The sequence below is a fragment of the Castor canadensis genome, chromosome 8 (genome assembly GCF_047511655.1).
Source record: "Castor canadensis chromosome 8, mCasCan1.hap1v2, whole genome shotgun sequence".
Lineage (NCBI taxonomy): Eukaryota > Metazoa > Chordata > Mammalia > Rodentia > Castoridae > Castor > Castor canadensis.
In genome coordinates this window covers 29,597,489-29,615,113 of record NC_133393.1, presented here as the reverse complement: position 1 = coordinate 29,615,113, position 17,625 = coordinate 29,597,489, and the positions used below count along the sequence as shown (strand labels likewise).

The window sequence follows — 17,625 nt, the reverse complement described above, 5'->3', positions numbered from 1 at the left end:
ACAGGTGCAGAGAGATGAAATGGCTTCTATTTTTTTTCCTTTCTTTTTTTTGTTTTTTTTTCTCCTCAGGAGATGGCTTCTATCATCTGCTGGTCATCAGGGTCTAGTCTCCATGCTGTTGGTTATTATACTACTAAGTACAGTGTCCAGGTAGTGACCTCAAACAATCCTACAAACTAAGCAGATGCTGTATTGGTTTATGGTTTATAGAGTAGTTGTACACTACTCTATTACAAAAACAGGTAAGAGAATTAACATAACACCAAGTTACTGCCAAAGAAAGATCTTGTACTGGATTATTCAAGAATGTAGCCTCGAAGGTGTCTGTGACTCACACCTGCAATCCTAGCTACTCAGGAGGCAGAGATCAGGAGGATCAAGGTTTGAAGCCAGCCTGAGCAAATAGTTTGTGAGACCCTATCTTGAAAAACCCATCACAAAAAAAAAAAAAAGGCTAGTGGCATGACTCAAGGTGTAAGACATGAGTTCAAACCCCACCTCTGCAAAAAAAAAAAAAAAAAAAAGGAATGTGGCCACTGTGGGTATGATAGTAACATGCCTATAGTCCCAGCTACTCAGGAGACGGGCAGGAGAATACCCTGGGCCCAGGAGATCGAGAACAGTTTGGGAACATAGCAAGACTCCATCTCAAAATAAAACAAAAATCCTCCAATGGCTTCCCAAGTGTGGTCAAGATATGTCAGTCTCCACTTACACAATCTGGCCTTTGGCTACCACTGCAACCTCATCTCTTCCCATTCCTCTTTTCTTTCCTCCAGACACAGAGGGGTTTTGTTGCTTATTCATTCTCACCTGTGAAAGTCATGAGGCGAGAGGCCTAGCATCCTAGCTAAATACGCAATATGAATGAGTCCAGGCAAGGCCAGCAGAAGAGAGGCAGACTTGTAAGAAACACTACATCGCTGTTTTACACTACTGGGTTATTTGCTATGCCACAATAAATGAGACAATTGCTTTAAAAATGTTTGCTAATGTGAATCATATTCAGTTTTGCTTCCTATAGTTTTAATCTTTCATAAAAATATTACTTTATAATTCTTTTTCTTTTTCTTAGTGATAGTAAAGTTTATTAGGAAAATAATACACTTTCAGTGGACTGAAAGTGGGTCATCTCTGGAGTGAGGTGACTTTTTTTTAAACTCATTTTTTTTAGGATATATTCATTGTACAGGGGGGATTCATTGTGACAATTCTGAATAGACTTAAATTGTACTTGGTTAAATTACTTCCACCATCCCTGTCCCCTGCAAACCTCCACCTCCCCTTACCCCTCGCCCCACTTAAAGCAATTGCAAGAGGTTTCATCATTCCATTTCATATATGTACATGAAGCCCATCAATCATATTCCCTCACTTTCATCTCCTTCTGTTCACCCTTCCCCCACCCTTTTTTTTGAAGGTATTCCTATTCTTCATTGGGAAACTGAACTAAAGCAGCATTTCCCTTTAGGCCTAGTGGCTAAGTTGAAGGAACTACTTGATCATAAACCACAGCCTGGGCCCCCAGCCTGGGCCCATTTTCCTCCATGTTTCTTAGTCCCTTTGCCTCACTAGAATATAAGTCCCAGTATGGTGGTATTTCTGTCTGATGTATTTGCTGCTGGTTCCCCAGCACCCAGAACACTACCTAACACATAATATGCACCCAATAAATATTTGCGTTATGTTGGATGAATGAGTTGCCACTCTTATCTCATGTCCTGGAGGTCAGTATCCATCACTACCCTGTGTACAAAGCAGAGATAAATTGCACTTTGAGTAGCCAGCCATCAATGCCAAGTGGATCTTTGCTGATTTTCAAAAGGTAGAGGGGTTTGCCTCAGTCCATTAAAGTCCCATTTTCAGGTGAAGATATTCAGTCCCAATTATACTACTTTGAACAGAGGGAAAATAATGCCCTTAAATTCCAGCAAACTTAACCACAGTCTCCTCTGACACTTAAGCTCTGGAATTGTTCTCTCTTGATCTTTTGGCTTCAGAACTTAGTATTCTTCAGGGACTCCACAGAAATGGCATTGAGAATGACTCAACAGTTATAGAACCATGCCATTTATTATTATTCCTGATTGAAAAAAAAAGCCCATAATAGTAACTAGTATTTAGGGTGTCCCACATAGATGCTAAGAACTTGTTATGTATTACCCTATTTACCTAAAAATTAGCCTACTAGTAATTACTATGTTATTCCCATTTTACAAATGAAATACCTGGGGTTCAGAGAGATTAAGTAACTTGGTCAAGGTCACATAGTAAGTGGTAGAGGTCACACATGGATCTTTCTGAAACTAAGTTCATGCTTTATTCATAGTACCTCCTCATTCAAATATTCTCATGTAGCTCAAATTCTTTCTCTCTCTCTCTCACATACACACACACACTATTGTTTGCTGTGTCTATTCATGTAGCATCACGTTCACGAATACAGAAGTGAAAGAGTGCTGTACCTCTTGATTGATGAGTTTTCTCATTAAATTGCTATTTATTCCTCCTTTGGAGATTTTTGCCTTCTCCAACCATAAAATTACCTAATCCTTGGCTCTTTCTTTGCTTTTTTTTTCCCCCCATGATGACACTAGGTATTGTTAGATGGCTAGATTCAGAAACATTACCTGCATACTTGAGATACGAACTTAAATGCACAAAATTCTCCCAGAGGTCTTCCATAGTATTCTGTGTGAACTATTTTCATCTCATCTCCCAGAAAAGGTAGACTCTACCATTTTAGGTGACAGGAAACACCTTCTTTTGGTCATGGTCATCTTTTTAAGTCCAATAATTCACATTCATGTGTCTCAGTGTGGGTCTTAGAGCATTCGTTGTGAACTGTGCTTTCCACTGCTCTGCTCCGTGTTGTTACAGATATTTTGAACTGGAGTCCTGTATCACATGGGCTCAACACCCATATGAGTATGGCTGCACCTTCATCCTTAAAAGAGAGATTCAGACTTTCTCTAAAACTCAACCATAAAACCACAATCTCAAATCTGGATTTAAATTAGAATCACCTGGAGGTAACAAGGACCCCTTAAAAAAATACAGTTTGCAGGTGGCAGTCCCAGATATTCTGATCTAATTGGTCTGGGATGGAGAGCATGGTTTGTTTATTTATTTATTTATTCATTTATTTATTTATTTATTTTGGGGTTTGAACTCAGGGCTTTGCACTTGCAAACCAGGCACTTCTTCTTGAGCCATACCTCCAGTTCAGGATGGTTTATAAAACCTCTTCAGGAGACCCACCGTCTTAGCAGACTATCAAAAGCATTACCCATGAGCTTTCAGATCTCACTTCTTGCTAATGAAGCAGAAGGGGCTTCTCTGTTGAGAATTTCAGGGTTACTGTATTTTAAACCAGTGGGTCTTAAACCAACATGCCTCAGAATCCTGTGGAAAGCTTGTTAAACACAAACTGTGGGGCTTTGTGTCCAAAACTTATTCAAAATGAGATTATAAATATTTATGGTGTACAAAATAATGTTTTGATATATATGTGTTCATTGTGAAAAGGCTAAACCAAGTTAATCAACCATTAAAAGCAGTTATCTTTGTATTTAAAAAAAAAAAACTTATCTTTTTGTGTGTGGGGGTGTGTTGAGAACATTTAAAATCTGCTCTCCTGAAGTACACAATACGGTCTTAACCGCAATTACCAGGGTGTAAATAGCAAAACTTCAGATTCAATGGATCTGGATAGGGCTGAGAATTTTTGTCTAACTAGTTCCCTGGAGATGAGTGTTTGGTGCCCTATTTAAGGGATTAAGCAATAGTAGTTAATCAATTGAACTCAAACTGGAAAGTGTCTAAAAAAAAAAAAAAGCAATTTCTAAAGTCCACCGAGGCAAAACGACTTGTTTGACATCCCCCAGGCAGTGAGTTGACTAGATATAACATTGTTTGAAATTGGAGCTCAGGTTACCTTGACTTCCCAGTCAGTGATTAACCACACCGTCCTGACTGCTAATGCTAAAAATATTGAAGGTCACCTCTGATTTGCTTGAGGTGTGTTTTGAAAATCCGTTGCGGTAGAGACTTGCTATCAAGTGACCCCAGCTCTGGGTTTAGTAGATACGGAAACTACTCGCTATTTTTCTGTTTTATTTTGTTTTACTTTTTAAACTTTTAAAAATTACAGTACAGCCTCTCCACAGAAAAGTGCACGAATCCTCAGGTACATCTCCACAAACTAAGATCAAGAAGCAGGACCATCCTGTCACCTTAGGCCCTTTGCTAGGGTAAACACCCGAAAATAGAACCCACGGGGAAGGGCGAGGGGAGGAGATAAGCGAGCGTCCAATTCCAGCAATAAATTGGTATAAGCCAAAAGCCTCCCGGGAGCGAGTGTAAATCTAAGCAAGGCATCCCGGCAATGTTGGGTTCAGCGCCTCGTGCTCCCGGGCTGCGGGACGCTGGGAAGGCTCACCGTGGCCGCCGTCTGCCGGACTCCGGGGCGTCAATGTCCGCACGCGAGACGCCTCTCTGCCGCCCCGCTCGCATCCCGCGCTTCCACTCGAGCTCGCCAGGGGCAGTTCGCCAAGTAGCTTAGTTAGTACCTTAAAAGAAAAAAGGAAAACGAATATAGTGAATGACATATGGAAACAGATTCAAATAAATTCTGAGCGAGAAGTAGCTTAAGCAGGTCAGGATGGCCGAGCGGTCTAAGGCGCTGCGTTCAGGTCGCAGTCTCCTCTGGAGGCGTGGGTTCGAATCCCACTCCTGACAGCTAATTTTTCTTGCTGCTTCCATATTTTTTTATATGTTCATTATGTTAATAATCAAAATTCGAGCTCTGAAATAAACGTATTCCATCCGAGGAAGACTAATTGAAAACTAGTGAGTGATTTTAATCTCATGTCTTTTTTCTCTGTGTTTAGTTTTCTCCCCATCTCCTGCACACGGAGAATTGAATGAATATTAACTCTTAAATTCATGGTGCATTATCGTCACTGATGCCCACAGGCTCTCTCTTTTGTTTTATTCATTTATTGAGTCTTTTAAAATTCTCTTTCCTCACTATCATTCCCCTAACCCACTATCACCTCCTTCACCACCTTCACCCCCACTATCCAGAAGAAATTGTCATTGGAAAGGTCATCCTTTCTCCTCCCTCCCCTCCTTCCTTCCTATTTAGTAGAACAGGTATTATTAGTGTGTGTTTTCCATATGCTTAATCTACATAGTATCATAGATACCATTCTATTTTTACTTGATTCCTTTGACAGCATGGTTTTGAGCTATGTTTGTGCATAACCAGAGCCATTGCTTTTAATTGCTGCATTGAGGTCTGCTGTGTGAAGTCACCTGTTCTCCCAGGTATGGCTCCCATAATGGGTCCACCCCCACTACTGAAGCAGGATTTCATTAATGTACATCTTCCTTCATGTTCTATTATGAATCTATGAAGATTTTCCTTAAAACACAGAAGGGACAAATTGCAGGACATGAGGTCTGAGAATCCACTAATTTTACAGTTCAGACTATGACCCAGGGAGAATGACTTAGATACACAGAAATCCGTACCTGTAACATCTCCAAAAGTATCCCTCAAATTCAGCTTTCTGATGTCCAACCTGCTCATGTTGAGCATGAATACTCATGTGCAAGCCTTCCATTTTGAACTTATTATTGCAAAGCACCAATTAATCAAAAACCTCAGGTAAGTGGAATCTTTTCTTTTCTATTCTTTTTTTGCAAAAGGAAATTCCATCTAATAATAGTCTGTGTAGGCTAAATATAGGGTGATTCTTGATCTGTGATCATTGATATTCAAAATTGGTCTGTCTTCTCCTCTTCAGGATTCCTCAAAATTCACAGATTAATACATAACTATAAGAAAAGAGAACTGGTATTCACTTGTCGATAATCAACAGGACTAGAAAACAACGAGCAGATGAGGTGTCCTCTTGTAATCACTCCATTTCTTCCCACCCCAATGCTCTGATTCAACATGATTTTGAATCCACACTTTGGCCTTGGGAACATAAGAGAAAGGATGAAATGGCAAAAAAGGTGCAATGCCTAGAGTGACGGAGAAACACTTGAGGTGATTGGAAGGACAACAATTTGGTCTAATTCAATTCAGACCTCTAGAACTTACCCATGGACTCTGCCTCTTATGAGCTATCTGACTTTGCATCTTTGTGCCTAGGTGCATTCTGCTTTACAATAGAGGAAATAATTATTGTACCTTACTTCTTAAATTTGCCATGAGGATTGCGTGTCAGAGTACCTGACAACGCTGGGCGTGGTGGTGCATACCTGTAATCCTTGCACTCAGTAGGCTGAGGCAGGAGGATTGCAGCAAATCTGATCCCAGCCTAAGCTACACAGCAAGACCCTGCCTTAATAGTAGTATTTCATACTTGTAAAGGAGCATCAGTCCTTTCTAAGGCCTCCTCAAGTCTGCCTTTTCTAGTGTGTTACCCAGTCTGTGACAATCAAATGGATGCTTCTTGACAGGTTTTCTGAAGTCACTGTGACTAGCATTTGTTTTCATATTGATTTCTCCTTTCCAAAAAGCTCTTAGCACAATATAATCTTTGAAAATAGCAAGTCATGGCTTGTTTTATATGATTGGATTTTGCTGGCTGCTATGAACTGTCAGAGGCACTGCAGATTTCTCAGTGATAGACTTATCAATCATCCCAAAGGTTGACTTTTCTATAAAGCATTGCCTGCAGATTGTAAGAGTGCATCAGTTTAGGAATTCTTCAGGAAGGAAAATATTATAATCAGAGGTTATGCTCTTGATTGTAATTTAAATTTGGGGATTTTACTTTCTGCTTTCCCTAATTCCTTTTGCATTTACTGAATGAAAAATAAATATTACTTGTGGAACAAAAATACTGAAACACCAAGAAGTGAAGACATTTGCTTTTCTGAAAGAAAAACTAATTCACCTGTTTTTTTTAAATGACAATCTTTCCTCAGATCCATATGAAATATTTTGGTGAAACCCCCATAGAGCAAAATTACCTCTAAGGCTATACTCGCATCGACCATCGTTATATTATTGGAACCAAGAAAAAAAACAAGTCCTTTGTAGGCCCCGCTGGGATTCGAACCCAGGATCTCCTGTTTACTAGACAGGCGCTTTAACCAGCTAAGCCACGGAGCCAGTACGCTTCCCATTCCTCGAATCAACAAAGAAAAGGAATCAGGTTGCGCGTATTTGCTCTCCAGTTACTGAGAAGTAGACCAGGCGTTTCTCCAAATCTTCCGTCAGCTTGGCCCCCAAAACCTCCGTTTCAGGAAAACCGAGTCCTCGCGAAGGTGGGCTGGGGGAGGCGCGGGCGCAAGCCTGAACCCCTGGGGTGCGCCGGGAGGGTGTTTGCGGAGAAACTGCCCGCAAGGACAAGAGTTGTGCTGGTCATCCTGCCGTGGTTGAAGTACGAGCTGGGGCGTCGCGGGGAAGGAGGGCAGGACGTGGCGGTGTGCAGCATGTTTACACCAGACTCCTCCGGGTCGTGGAACGCATTAACACTGCCAAGCACCAAGAATGCGTCCCTGCAGGAAGCTAACGGCCTCTTATTTCTTCCTATTTAATTTCTTTTTAAATTAAACTGGAAGTTAAGATTTCAGTCATTTTTTTCCCTGTAAAATTAGGTTTCACCTACCTGCTTCTTGCTTGCAAGACTAATGGATTCCAGAGTCGTGCTTTAAAAATGCAATGCTTCCTAATTAACAACATAAACTTGGAAAGAGATAAAGAGGAGGTCCCTCCCCGCGGCGGCTATAATTGATTGAAGGTTTCTTGTCCTAATGCTTGCCCAAAGGATCCGACTTGATAGTATGTCAAGTTGAGAGCATTCCCCAAAACACTGTCGTGAGGGCTTGTGTGAGTATTTGTTCCTACTCCCAACTTACTCCGTTCTCTGTTAAGATCAATCTGTCGGTGGGAATTGTTTACAAATTGTTGCCATTGCTGAGAAAGTAACTTCCTAAATGAAACCTGTAATTATGATTGGCTGTTTTACTTGAGCTCTGTTGTCCCGGTGAGAATGCTGAATTCGACATTACAATTATTTCTAAGCTATATCCTATTGAAGGATCTCTCTGTTACAGCCGTTGACACGTACCTTCAGCTACATGCATGTGGGGGGGGGGGCAGAAAAACATATCACTCTGCTAGATTTCTTACTTTCATAAAGAGATTGAAAGTCTAGAAACTGGACACTCAGTTTAAGACTCAGTGGAATTAGCACCTATTTCCGAACTATTATATGATCACCCATCATATTATTGGTGTGCTAGGAGCCAAAATAATCATAAATAGCACAGTCACACCAAATATAGCTTTGACGAACCATGGCCAGTGCCAGACGACAGCACCAGTTGTTTTTGATTTGGGTTTTCCTTTGACTGGTTGCTGACAATATTTGCACAGAATTTCTATGTCAAAGGTATTGTTTAGCAAGAAATTAGTCTTGAAAGATAATTTAAACTTTGAGCAATCCTTTACAGAAATCTAATGATCCGTTTTCACTATGATCAGGGAGAACCTTAGAAACTTCATGCTGGGGTGTGTGTGTGGTCTCTCTTACTGGTTCTGTTTTCTTAGGGATTCTGTTTCTCTGACCGGTGTACTCACTGTAGAAAAGACTGAAAGTTGAAACTAGAATTGTCAAAAAAAACCCCAAAAAACCAAAAACCAAAGTACACCCAGTAGAAAGATTACCCCAAACAGAGTGAAACCATACCTTGTTGTGAATATGACTTTGAAATTTAAGGCAACCAAGAGAGGCCTCCAACAATATGTAAAACAAAGTCTGGTTTTGATAGATAAACACTGAGCAGGAAACAGGAACTAGAGTATGAACAGAGCCTCAGCCAGCTGGGCTAAAGCCATTTGGGAGATAGAGGACAGGACCCTTGACTTTCAGGTATTATGTGATCAGGATAAAATAAGGTCAGGAACTATGGTAGTTTGCTTTATTACTGAAACTTCAAGCACAATTCTTCATCTTTCCAAACTCCTCTTCAGAACAGAAATCTCCTTTTTGCTTTTAATGGAGGAGAGCATGATCTGTGAAGCTAGATGGGAAAATAAATGCTGACTTAGAGAAAATTTGTGCTTTTTTTTCCATTCTGAATGTAGGCAACAAACCGCAGTGATATTTCAGCCCTTGTGAATATCGTTATTGGAAACCACAAGTGTTTCACATCGAAATACAGTTGCTGCAAATTTGTTAAAATGTCATTTACACTCCTAACTCCTTAGAAATTACAGTATCTATTAGATTTCCCCCACTTGGGTTAGATATTATTTTGTAGTTCCTTAGTATTTAGCACAAATATTATATCATAATTTAAAATATTTTGATAACATATTTCTATGTAATTGGTTTCCTTTTAATATTTTACATATTTATCTTTTTTCTTTATATTTAAAAGAATTGTTCTGTGATGGAGTCCAAAATCATCAAACTGCCCTAGGTCTCCATGGTACAAAACCTGATTAGAACTCCCATATTTTATTGTCTAGAGAGGAAGTGTCTATTAGGTCTACTTTAATGCTTATTTATGCAGGAAGAGCAGAAACATGTAATTTTTTTTTAAGGGCTGTTGAAACTGTATGGACTAACACCAAATATTTTTTAATCTCATTGTGTATATTTTCAGTATCAAGCAGTTTTATTCCTACTTAATTGCCCACAATTTATTTACAATGATCACCGGACATGGGTATATGCTTTTTCAGAAGCATAGAGAGACTGAAATATACACATAAGAGAAAAACCTTTGTTTTTGAAAGCACCCATAAGTGCACCAGATTGACGATGCTCACCTTTGAAGGTATCAGACCCTGAGAAACAGGTCCTATTGTAAGAGCAGCACACTGAGCACGCCTAAGGTGGTCTTGCTTAGGAAATATTTGGGGAAACACTTTTTTTTTTTTTTTAATGCCCTACGGAAAGACAAAAAAAAAGTCAGATCAGGTCACCTTGCGACAACTTCCCATTTCCAAATCCCCTTTCTCTGTTTTATTATTTTCTTCTTCCAAGTTTTATCTCCATGTTATTTTATTTATTTGGTGCTTTATCACCATATTATTTTCTTGAGAGTGTTCTTATCTCCTGTGCCTTGAGCAGTAGTTTTGGTTGAGTGAATGCAAGCTCTGAATGAAGAGGTAATGTTGGGGCAGAGAGGATGCAGGATTTGCCTCTTACAGCCATGTTTCTTTTTTTGCAGGGGTGGGGGGACACGGGACAGAAACATACCTAGAAATAAATAGGGATAATGGGGTGTGTGCAGAAGCGGCCAGGAGTCCACACAGCGAGACTTGCCGGCATCGCAGGGTTGGCCCCAATCGCAGCATTGCCAGGAGGAGCCGCGTAATCACCTTAGTTCTTATGAAAACGCATCCGCCACAAAGCAAGGCCAGTGGTGCAATAGATAATGTGTCTGACTACAGAACAGATGATTCCAGTTTCAACTCCTGGCTGGCTTGGTGTGAGCGGGTGTCTTTTGCTTTCTTCGATTCCTGATTCCATGATGTTGGAATTAAAGACTCACCTGTGCCAAAAAAAAAAAGACACTCAAGACACAGAGGAAATCTTGACAAGGCATTTCTTTTGATGAAAAGGGTGCACACACGTATTCCCTCAGGGCGAGCGGACACACAAGCACACGTGGCTGTCAGTGGCTCCTCCTTATATCCCTAACGCAGTTGTCCCTGCCCCTGTCCTGGATTGGTCCAGGTCAAAGGTTTACAATCTCTCCCTATTGAATAAAGGCTTAGAGGATGGGTTAAGACACACAGTTTGGCGGGCAATTTTCCCGGCAAGGGAGCTGTACAAGAATCCGTCAGACGAAACAGGAACCATTAAACAATACAATCTAAGATGGCGACATAAAGAACTTTAAGCAATCTAAGAGGGCGACATATACCTTGATAGAAAAGACTGTTTTCCTTACAATTCCCCCCTCTTTCATTTTAAATTATTTTCTTCAAATTTCATTAACGATAATTTACTTTGTTCCTCTGAGGTATCTAAAAGGAGTAAGTTATTGGGATAGGGTGGAGGTGACTGCCTGGTGAGGGCGGTCTCTATTAATCGTTGTACTGGCTCTCGGACACATGGAATCATAGAGCACCCTATTAAGGTTAGGGCCCGAAAACTATGCCAGGGTTATTCAAAACCAAGGTCATCAGTCCCTTCCATTTTTCCAAACCATTGTTCCATGAGGTTAGGGAAGGGATGATCTATACCTGGGTTTTCAGCTAATTCATTTGCCAAAGGAATCTCTTTAATGCCTTAGTGATGGTCCCATCAAGGGTGGTATTGTTTGGAATGAGGATGCAACATTGAGTCCTAATCATCACACAGACTCTGCCCTTTTCTACTAATACCATGTCTAATGAGATCTATTTTCCCAAGCCATTTTCCTAGTTGGACCCAGTTGTTCTTCTAGTCCCTTAATAGCGTCCCGGGTATAATTGACAAACCTCTGTTGGTTATAGTAGATGTAGTTGATCCAATCAATGTTTTTATTAATTGTGGACCACCAGAATAATACTGATTCAAATCCAGCTATTTGATTCCTGGCTGTGAATTCATCTGGGACCCCCCCATAGGCACCCCAATTACATCAGTGTAAATGTGTGGGCCAAAAGAAGGGGGTGGGGAGGGCGTGCTCCCAAACTCCTTCTTTTTAGGTGTTGATGAGCTGGTGTAGCAAGAAAGGGGAGGCCAGAAAAGAAACAGACAGGCTGGTGTTCTGATATCAAATCAGGGGGAGAGGATGGCAAAGCAGAGAGATAAAACTTAAAGAATTGAAACATGAAGGTCACATAGCACTAGGGAAATGAAATAGCCAATGACATCACATGCAGCCAAATGTGGGTTGAGCTTTGCTTTTTGCTTCTGTAACCTGCTTACAAGGGTATAATAAGGTGAGACCCCTTTGTTCTTGGGGCTCAGTCTTTGGACATGAGTCTGCTGGGTCTGTGCCCACACAATAAACGTTGCTTCCTGCTAATTTGCCTCAGGGACTCTTATGTCAGCTCGTAATTTCCTATAACACCCGTACCAGAGGTTGTGGATCCGAATGCTAGGGTGAAAGGGATTGCCAATTGTACCAAAGTGCAGGTACCCATCCAGTTGTTTGGAAGAGTCTCAAGTAAGGGTCCTCCACAATACCATCAAAGATTGGCTTTTGCCACCAAGAGTGTGATTTGATTCGTGAGCTCGTCAAAGGACCAGCTTTCATTGCATCCCGTTAGATTTCCAATGGGTACCAATCCAACTCCCTGTCATTTAAGACATGAAGTGTAATTAGTACCTGGAGGAGGTGGTCTGATGGTCCTCAGGGACTAACCTGCAGGATCCTTTACCTCTGGGAGCAGTAGTGACAAGGTCTGGCAGGACTACTTGCACCAAGCCTTAGCGTCCTGAAACAGAGCTATCATGCAGTTTATGCCATTTGGATGGAGGACCATCCGAGGGGGAACAGGACAGCCTGAGGCTCTGGTCTTCCCACTGTGTATGTGTAGCAATCACTTTTATTTCATGCTCAAACAGAATATTTTATCCATTCTACCCAAGCATTGGTGTCCCCATACCTTGTTTCAATGACTATAGCCTGTCTTTGGTCTGTAACTTCCCTTAGTTTGATCTTGTATGAATGTGGAGGCAGCATCAAAGCAAAGATAGAATTGGGGGCCTCCTCTAAGATCTTGAGAGCTAGGTGGAGTTTGAAGTCAACTAAAGGATCTGCCCTGAGACATCTGCCCCCAACCCATACTTCCTGATGAGGGTGGGGTACTGGGTCAAGGTTTGGGGATTATTAATGACTAGATAAAGAGGGTTACATTGGTTGACCTGAAAGGGGGAATTCAGGCCTTTGGATTTGAATCTGATCTTGTAATTTTAAGTGTCCCGCATTAAAAGCTGTGGAAGTCCAGCCCTGATATTGGGTGCTCAAACCTACATCAAGCCAATGTGAACAGGGCCTGTGGAGCTGGGGTATGGACACATATAGATTCCAGCACTAGATAGCTGTCTCTGGTTATGTAAATCTCTGCAAGGGAGAACCAAACATGCATCAAACTTAACAGTTAAGGGGAAGATACTTTGGATCACATTGATGATAAACACACAATTTCCCAAATGGAGGAGAAAGAATATTCCCATTGTAGTCTTTTTAAGGTTACTTTTGTGCTGCCTGGATGCAGGAGCATGGCCTATTGTTCTTTTTGGTCTGGTGGGGGTATCTTCTTTACTTGTGTATGGTGAGTGCACCCCTTTTCTGCAGTCCAGAGGGTTGTTTCTGTAGTCAGCAGGACCAGCAAGGGTCCTTCCCAAGCTGGCTCGAGATTATTTCCCTTCCAAGTCTTGATTAGCACATAAGCACCAGGCTGATGAGGGTGTATAGGGAAGTCAAGTCAGGGAGGGAAGGTGGGGACTGGGGAATTCTGTGCCAACAAACCCTTTTTCCTAAGACAGAGCAAGGCTGAGGACAACCCAAGCATATTGTTTTAAAGAAAATAGTCTTTGGTTTCAAAAGTAGGTACATCAGTAACAGCTAAGATAGGGAAGTCTATAAAGCATTTCATAAGGGGAGAGGCCAATGTCCTTACAAGGGTCTGTCCTGATCCTTCGGAGTGCTATGGGAAGACATTTAGTCTAGGGTAATTTGGTTTCTAGGATCAACTTAGTGAGTTGATTTTTAAGAGTCTGATTATTCTTTCCACCCTCGCTGAGGAAGGTGGATGCCAGAGAGTATAGTTTTCCTATTTGACTTCTAAAGTCTTCCTAAGTCCCTTTAGAACACTGGTGGGCAAATGACTCCCATTGTCTGAATATTCTCTACAATGCCAAACCTTGGGATAATGTGTTCTAATAATGCTTTAATTACATTATTTGCAGTGGCTCCCAGGAGAGGGATAGCCTCAACCCAATGAGAAAGGTGATCTAAAATTACCAGAAGGTATCTGAGGCGCCCTACCTTAGGCATTTTAGTATAATCAATTTGAATGCTTTGACGTGGCCTCAATCCAGGATTCCTTCCCACAGATGGTTTTTGTCGTAGGGCTTTTTTGTTTGTCTTTTTGCAAACCAGACATCCTTCCAATACCTGTTTGGCTAGGGTGTAAGTTCCGATACATCCGTAGACCCGCAGGATGGTGTCACACATGGCCTATGGCCCCCAATGGCTTCCCTGATGGAGGTTAGCAAGAAGTTCTCTCATTAAAGGTTTTGAGAGTATCTCCCTTCCATCTGGAAGAGTCCATTTCCCTTCCTCAATTCTGGTTGCCCCGACTTTCCTTAATTGCTCCTCCTCTGTTGGGGTAAACATAGAGGTAAATAGTAGGGTCTAGAAGTTGGGGAACAAGTCAGAAAATCAGGGCCTCAGAAATAAGTGCAACCTCTGTAGCCTGCATGGCCAAGCTACTGAACCTGACTGGGAGCAGCAGGGAATGAGAAACAAAGACACACAGACATAAAGACACAAAGCTGAGATTGGGAGGACTGCTTGTTCCTGGTAGGATATGTGAGTGCCAACCTGAGCCAGCATGTTTACTTTATAGGTCAGCACAAGGAAGTGAATCAAGTGAAAATCAAGCTTACATACATCAGCAATTCTTTTGATCTAGGGATAAAAGGAATGGGGTCTGGTGGGCTGTTTTCCTCAGGCTTATTGAAGCTTAACTATAAAACATCTGGTCTGGAAATCGTCAGAACACACAGGACACCTTATCTACAGCTATTGATTAATCTGGCATCAGGGAGTCTCTAAACAATCTGGAAATTTATCTAGTTTTGCATCAGGGAGCTGGTATGTATACACAGCAAGTTATTTTCTTCAAATGAGATGCGGGAACAAAGGTCAAGACACCAAGTGCTGGGAAGAATGAGAGTAAGAGAGCTTTGCAAACTCCTACTTGGAGAGGCTTTGCAATCTCCAATACTTCCCAGTCCAGGGTCCAGGCCTAGTCTCCAACATCGCCCCCTTCTTTATTTCTTAAATGCTACCAATGCATTTTTATGTCTAATCCGAGGAGTCCTTTTTTGATCTTTCGAGCTCTGACTGAAAGTAAGCAAAAACAACAGATCATTAATAATATGATGCCAATGAAATACCAGAAGGAATTTTTTAGAATATTTAAAGGGTTAAATCCTTGTAATTCTTCTAAGATGGTTTTTGCTATATGTGCAGGAGCGATCACCTGATCATGTGCTTGCTGCATGGCTAAAATTTGCTGTCTTAAAGCTTGTAAGTTAAGGGAATCATTATTGTTTTCCCAGGCTCCCATGACGTGTGTTTTAACGAGTTTCCATGGGAAGTCTGTTGCATTGTAGGGTGCTGTAGTAACACAAATATGTTGGAAGTCTGCAAGACACAAGAAGTCTTGTCAAAATTTTAGCATTTGAACTTCATCTCCCATAGCCAACAAAGCAGTTTCTAGAGAATTTAAGCAGATATCAATTTTTTCATCTATAGCAACTTGTTGGAAGGCATAACTGACATTTTGTGTTACGGTATTAATGTAATGAGCATTTTGAATGCTTTGGGAGAGGGCTACTGCAGCAGTAGTCATGGTGGCAATGGAGTGATAGCTGCTATAATGCCTGCTATCATGAGTCCTACAAATCTCTTTTTCTTTACTAATAATGTTTTTATTTCTTTGACAACCTGTAGTCCCCTATCATGATGCCATGGTCCCATGAAATTTGAAGGTACCAGGATATAGGAGCTGTGTTTTACTGTAAGTAGGGTGCCGTTGTTGTAGTTGTCCACACATGAAGTTATATTGCAATTAGAACAGGAGATACCAAAAATAGTTTTATTTTTAGGGATGTTAATTGATCCCACCAGTAAAGCCAAAGGATGTTGAACACAAGTTTGTAAACCTTTAATAACAGAGTTGCCTGAGTGACTAGTTAGATCAATAGTAGCAGTAGTGGCTTCTAATTTCCATATTATTTGAGTGAATGGCCCCTCCTTCAGGTCCCACAAGAGGGGTGGTCCAATAACCTGTAATATTAGTTTCAGAAGTGCCATTATAAGACCAATACACAAGCTTGTAGCTTGTAACATTAATAGCCATTGGAGAAGCAAACATACATTGTTCCCATGAGGCTCCTTTATCAGAGTGCCAGGGATTGCGTTTGTCATGACAGCAGGGAATGTGAGGCCAAATGTGTAGCATTATATGGCTCAGTGGCATTAAAGCCAAAAAATTCTAGTTTTTTATCAAGAAACTGAGTACCATTCCATAACAGAGCACTTTTCCAAATAGGCGTGAGAGGGAGACAAAAAGGCAAATTCCCCAGACATATGGGTAAAGCAACAGCTTTTCCTGTAAAACTATAATTAGTGAAAATAGGAACCCATGGCTATTAACTTAATTATCATATTATGGTAAGTGGTGATGATCCTAGCAGGGGAGTGAGGTAAATGTAGCCACTCTAGCACTCCCTGAGTCTGCCAAAGAACTCCCATGCACAAACTTGCAGTAGGTAAAATAAGTTGTATTGGTTGAAAATAGTCAACACGAGTTCTCTGAGTGTTATGAATAGCTTGTTCAACCTTAGCCAAGGCCATACGACCGACCTGCTGGTGTGAGATATCTAGGAGATGATGGTTGAGAGTCTCCCAGTAAAATTTGAAAGAGAGGAGACAGCTCACAGGTAATAAGTTTTAAGGCAGGACGCAGCCAATTTATATCTCCCAGCAACTTTTGAAAATTAACATTTTAGAGTTTTTAGATTATCCTAATGGGTTTCTATTTTGGGGGGGCAGATGGTACATCCCTCAATAATCTGGCTCAAATATTAAAAAGGGAGATTGTTGTTGTACCTTTTCCAGGGATCCCATTTTGGCAATTGTTCAAGCACATGAGCCAATAAATTTTGAAGGGCATCTAAATCAGGGTGGCTAAGTAAGATATCATCCATGTAATGAACAATATAAGCCTGATTAAATTTTTGTCTTAAAGGCTCCAAAGCTGAAGCAACAAACCCTTGACACATGGTAGGGCTGTTTGTCATGCCCTGGGGAAAAGCCTTCTAATCATAACATTTACAAGGAGCCTGATGATTAGGCATGGGTATAGAAAAGGCAAATTTTCTCTATCTTCCTCATGTAATGGAAGGTAAAAAAGCAATCTTTTAAATCAATAATATAAAGATAATTTTGTAGGTCCCATACATGTCGATGGGTGAAGGGATCCTGGGCTGTAAAGATTTAATTGGTTGGATAACTTTATTGATAGCCCTTAAATCCTCTACCATTTGCCTGATTTTTTTCTTAATAATTAAAATGGGCTATGAGATGTTTCTATATGTTCTGCTTGTAATTGCTCCTGTATTAAGGCCTGTACTTCTGCTAATTTCTCCCCTATTAGGGGCCACTGATCTACCCATACTGGCTCATTAGTGAGCCAAGTGATTTTAGTGGCTGTGCGAAGTGAGGGGGAGTCATTGATCAGGGCCCCTTCTAAAAATGTGCAGGAGGTGTTTTGTATCTCAATCCCATATGAGGAGGATGGGGTATGGAAGAGATAGACTCCCTCATTCCCTGTTGACTCTTTCCTAGGCCCTTCTGAGTGTCAAAACCCTGTTGTAATATCATATGTGAAACCTTAGCGATGAAGCTGTA

The 17,625-nt window shown here is 41.1% G+C and overlaps 1 long non-coding RNA gene and 2 other non-coding genes across 5 annotated transcripts in view; 1 reads left to right on the top strand and 2 right to left on the bottom strand.

The window, feature by feature from the left end:
- The window catches only part of LOC109686013 (uncharacterized), a 37,199-nt gene that overhangs the window by 11,741 nt on the left and 7,833 nt on the right, over window positions 1-17,625 (bottom strand). Inside the window, exons 3-4 of one of the 3 annotated variants that reach the window (XR_002212347.2) lie at window positions 9,806-10,533; window positions 4,442-4,571 (exon numbers count right to left, since the gene is read on the bottom strand). This is a non-coding gene — a long non-coding RNA (uncharacterized lncRNA). Of the gene's footprint in view, window positions 1-4,441; window positions 4,572-8,932; window positions 10,534-17,625 lie in introns of those variants that run through there. The other 2 variants (XR_012450721.1, XR_012450720.1) reach the window with 2 other exon arrangements.
- Trnal-cag (transfer RNA leucine (anticodon CAG)) lies at window positions 4,658-4,740 on the top strand. Its single transcript has one exon. It is a non-coding gene; the product is annotated as a tRNA-Leu (tRNA).
- Window positions 7,062-7,135, bottom strand: Trnat-agu (transfer RNA threonine (anticodon AGU)). Its single transcript has one exon. It is a non-coding gene; the product is annotated as a tRNA-Thr (tRNA).